Genomic DNA, 5372 nt, shown 5'->3' with positions numbered 1-5372 from the left:
TTTCAAATACATCTCTTCTAATGAACAGGTGCTCATGGCTCTCAGGTATTCAGTTTAGAGCCTTTACCTACCAGACAATTTTTTCTTGGTTTTGTCTATACTACTTCTTCCCAAAGCATGCAGAGCAAAGAGCTTCCAGTATAAGACACTTGTTTTACTGTACGGAAGGTGAAAAAGTGCCCATAGCTCTTCCATAGCTCTTATGGTACATATTTTACAATCGTGTTTACTAGGCTGTTTTGCTTCGAATGATCGTTACTGTTGTATCCTGTATGTTGAACATTTTTTTTTTTTTGGCTGTCTGTATCTTACAAGACGTAGTGAACTGAAAACGTCCAGAGCTATTGTCGCGGCAGAAATCATCTCTATGTCTCCGTTTTCGCAGGCTCATGTCTTCGAGTTCAACAACGTCACAAACCTACCTGCATAGCTGAAACTTTGCGTGATAAAACACTCATCTCTTCTTAAGGCCGGTTATTATCTCACGGATTTAAATGCATTTAAAGTTACTGAAGTACTTTCAAGTACATAGTTGTTACGTGAGCACATCTTCAGGTATAGAACACGTGGAAGATTAGCTTGAACACATGCCAGGCGGAATGAAAGTAAATTCGTAAGAATTCCAATTTATCAGAATGAGATTTTCACTCTGCAGCGGAGTGTGCGCTGATATGAAACTTCCTGGCAGATTAAAACTGTGTGCCCGACCGAGACTCGAACTCGGGACCTTTGCCTTTCGCGGGCAGAAGTAAAGCTGTGAGTGCCCGACGTGAGTCGTGCTTCGGTAGCTCAGATGGTAGAGCACTTGCCCGCGAAAGGCAAAGGTCCCGAGTTCGAGTCTCGGTCGGGCACACAGTTTAAATCTGCCAGGAAGTTTCAATTCCAATTTATGTTCAATAGCTGAATACGAAATATCATATGTCATATGCAAATCCATTCCAAAGGACCATGTATATTTACATTACCGTCCATATAGAACAGACGAAAGAATATCACCGCATATTAGCAATATCGGCCGAAATTTTATTTGATGAGTGAACGAACAATAAGCCAAGCAACTTAAAAACCTTGGATAACTGAAATGAAAGTGCATATTGGTACCACGTGCTCTGAAAAGTTGAGTGGACGAACAAAGACTCTACATTTGCATAATAAACTTCTATTACATAAAAGAATGTATTGCGGAAAGAATCTATTGCTGCGTAACCTGAAAAGCACATCACACCCAATCACACAAATGCAGCACATGCATGCAAGTCAGCTACCATGGTGACGTAATCCAGTACGTAGTTGCCTTAATTTCACAAGATAAGTGTCTACACCACAGCTGGAATCAGCATGCCCACGCCACAGCAACAAGCGGAAGGCGAGAGCGTCCAGGGAGGAAGCTGCCCTTTGTCTGTCGGCGACACGGCTTTGCGAACCGATTCCTCCGCCAAGATCCTCTGCTGGCTCGGTCCCGTCAAAGCTCATGCAACTCGTGGAGAAAAAACTCGCACTTTCCACCCAGCAGAGGGACAAGCGACTATCGATCTTTCAGACTCGCGCATGAAAACGCGACGTGAAAGGTGTCTAAAAACAGACACCTTTCAGCTCGTAGATAATATTAAAAAATGATGTCTTTCGTCTTTCTTCCGCACACACACACACACACACACACACACACACACACACACACACACAAGAACAAATACACACACAAACTAGTCCATAATGAGCTGTGGAATCATTTAAAGATAAGATGCAGGCGTAGATTTTGACAGATTTTCGTGACAGACTTGTAGAGCGTTTAGGTATCTACAACGGAAAGAGGTCAAGAGACACACGTAAGTGACCGATCTGGTTCTGCCCTTCTTATCTGTCATGGCAGATACAAATCAGTTCATCGAGTGAAAGTTTCTAGAAGTCTGTCATCCTCAGAACCAAAGATTCATGGCTCAAAATGGTTCAAATGGCTCTGAGCACTATGGGACTCAACTGCCGAGGTCATTAGTCCCCTAGAACTTAGAACTAGTTAAACCTAACTAACCTAAGGACATCACACACATCCATGCCCGAGGCAGGATTCGAACCTGCGACCGTAACGGTCTCGCGGTTCCAGACTGCAGCGCCAGAACCGCGCGGCCACTTCGGCCGGCCCAAAGATTCATGTTACTACCATAGAGCACATTCTGTACATCTAATCATCATCAGCCTAAAGTTTATCGATTTCAAAAAACTGTCTTCCAACATGAACAAAAAGTTGATATATTTCCTAATACATACATATATCACTGTTATTCGACGTATTATATGGAGCACTCATCTCCAACGCTCGCACGAAGAAATATTTTTTTATACAGAGTGATTTTTTCCAACGTGCATTAACTCTAGCGATTGATCGATGAGAGTACAAGGAACAAAAAACGTCTAGTGAACTTATGTCTGGAAATGCATGGTTTCCATGCTAGAGACGATGTATTCACTCATACTTCGTTACAGAGACTGCGTTCTAATAGGCGCTGTACCATGCAGCCACAGCTACAGTATGCATGGTTCCCTCCTATAGGGTGGCACTGTACCTCATACGTCATGCCCTAGCGCCCTCTTCTGCCATAGTAATTGGTAATGTTGTGACAGATCCACTTCTCTTGCTGACATACCTCGTAGTGGACATGATGCAGCGTTGTACGCAATGGTTCCACATTCAGATCGAGAGCTTGACTACATCGTGCTTACTTACGGAAAGGCAAATGGCAACGGGCGGCGCGCAGCAAGGTTATATCAGGATGTGATTAACACTGTGGAAGGCGACCGACGCGTCAGTACCAGGCAGCCGGCCCGCCAGTGTAAGGTGAGCTAGACAACCGTGTGGAACATTCTCCATGAGAATTGTTACTACCTTTATCGCTTACAGCAAGTGCAGGGCTTACTATCGACAGATTTTTCCATATCGAGGGTAGTTTTGTCGCTGGTTTCTTCGCCAGAGCCGGCCGGGTTGGCCGAGCGGTTCTAGGCGCTACAGTCTGGAACCGCGCCACCGCTACGGTCGCAGGTTCGAATCCTGCCTCGGGCATGGATGTGTGTGATGTCCTTAAGTTAGTTAGGTTTAAGTAGTTCTAACAAGGGGAGGCCGCCAATTGTGAAATTCAGATTCGATTCATACTGCGCATAATAAAAGCTCATGGCGAGAGGTGTAATGTGGCAAAGCACAAAGATGCACTTCTCAGCCGTTGTCGAGAAAATCGACAGTTAAAATAAACCGTTGCGGTGAAATGCCCTCTACGGTTAATAATTTTATACAGCGTCGTGGCGCAGCGGTAAGCGCTAGGGTTTGTAATCGGAGGGGCGCCGGATCGAATCTCGCGCCATGCAACATTTTTTTTATTATTAGTTTTTTGTCATTCAAATATATATATATATATATATATATATATATATATATATATATATAAACTATTAATGAATTGCTTATGCATTTTGGTGAAGGCGGATCGCTCTCCAATTGTACCGCCTCCATTTTTCCGTTTGTTTAACAGGGTGTACCAATGCTCTCACGTCCGCACTGATTTTCGACGATGTTATAAGTTGCGCTAGGGACCGCATCTACCTTCTTTCGAAGTTAGCAGGCAACTACGCTTTTATGCGGCGGCTCGTTTCGGCCCATTCAACATCTGTCCTTCAAGTGTAACGAGCGAGTGACGGAGCTTATATTTCATACCTGCCACAGCAAATTTGTGTTCGTGGGGTTTCTATTCTAATTCGAACGTTTGACTTACGCTATACGTATTCGTTTCGGAATATCGTTTCTACGTCTTCCGTTAACTATACGTGGTTAACATTATGAAGACAATAACATTTGTGAAATACAACTTTGTTTGCGGAAAACATAATGATGTTCGAAGTCGCCAGTTTTTCCACGACAAACGACCTTCAACAACTTATTATATGCATAATTGTTGCAACTGATTGCCGGGAATTTTATATATATATATATATATATATATATATATATATATATATATATATATATATATGTGTGTGTGTGTGTGTGTGTGTGTGTGTATAGACACATTTGAATAACAAAAAACAAATACTAAAAAAAAAATTGCATGGCGCGAGATTCGATCCGGCGACCTTCGGATTACGAACCCGAGCGCTTACCGCTGCACCACGACGCTGTCGATAATTATTAATCGTTGAGAGTATTTCACCGCATCGGTTTATTTGAACTGTCGATTTTCTCGACAACGGCTGAGAAGTGCATCTTGGTGCTTTGCCACATTACACCTCTGGCCATGAGCTTTTATCATGCGCAGTAGGAACTGAATCTGAATTTCACAATTGGCGGCCTCCCCTTGTAAGTTCTAGGGGACTGATGACATCAGAATTTAAGTCCCATAGTGCTCAGAGCCGTTTGAACCATTTTTCTTCGTCAGACAACCACAATTCCGGGATTTCTGTCATCCATCTTATTCAGAGACGAGGTCACCTTTAAGCGGAGTTATATTTTTAACTTACATAGTAGACATCTGTGGGATAGTATGCGGAACCTCCTTGGTATGGTGACAGCGAATCATCATCATCAGTGCAGCCGGAATGTGTGGCCCGGGATAATCGGCGAGCGCATTTTGGGACCGGTCTTCCTTCCACGTCGTCTAACAGGCCGCAACTATTGACGTTTCTTGCGGGTGACTTTGCCTTCCCTGCTGGAAGAAATGCCATTCGAAGAGATACGCGACTGCTATAAGATGGTGCTCCAGCCCACTTCCCCGTTAACGTCCGGACGCATCTCAGTCGTGTCTTCCTTCCCTTGTCGATGGGTCGGACGAGGGGGTCCAGTTGCATGGATGCTCGTTCATCCGATCTCAACCAGTGCGATTTCTGGTTATCGGGCCATCTGAAAAGTATCGTGTACGGCACGTACACGCATGCTTGAGGCACATGAAAATCATTTAACTGTGGCTGCACGGTGCAGCGCGTATTAAAAATGGTTCAAATGGCTCTGAGCACTATGGGACTCAACTGCTGAGGTCATTAGTCCCCTAGAACTTAGAACTACTTAAACCTAACTAACCTAAGGACATCACACACATCCATGGCCGAGGCAGGATTCGAACCTGCGACCGTAACGGTCTTGCGGTTCCAGACTGCAGCGCCTTTAACCGCTCGGCCACTTCGGCCGGCGCAGCGCGTATTAGACTGCAGTCTCTGTAACAAGGTATCATTGAATAAATGGTCCCTAGCATGGAAACCATGCATTTCCAGACATAAGTTCACTAGACATTTTTTTGTTCCGTATCCTCTCATCGATCAATCTCTAGAGTTTGTACACGGTAGAAAAAATTGCTCTCTATACTACAGACAGTGTAATTCAGGCCTCAGAAGGAGAC

General features: G+C 44.2%; 1 non-coding gene across 1 annotated transcript; it reads right to left on the bottom strand.

Annotated features, from left to right (window-relative positions):
• Positions 1-5078: 5078 nt before the first annotated feature.
• On the bottom strand, positions 5079-5163 carry Trnap-ugg. The gene has a single exon. It is a non-coding gene; the product is annotated as a tRNA-Pro (tRNA).
• Between the last annotated feature and the right edge of the window lie 209 nt (positions 5164-5372).

The sequence above is a fragment of the Schistocerca piceifrons genome, chromosome 5, assembly GCF_021461385.2.
Source record: "Schistocerca piceifrons isolate TAMUIC-IGC-003096 chromosome 5, iqSchPice1.1, whole genome shotgun sequence".
Taxonomy (NCBI): Eukaryota; Metazoa; Arthropoda; class Insecta; order Orthoptera; family Acrididae; genus Schistocerca; species Schistocerca piceifrons.
Note: the sequence above shows the minus strand (reverse complement) of the source record. Positions and strands in the feature narration are given on the sequence as shown.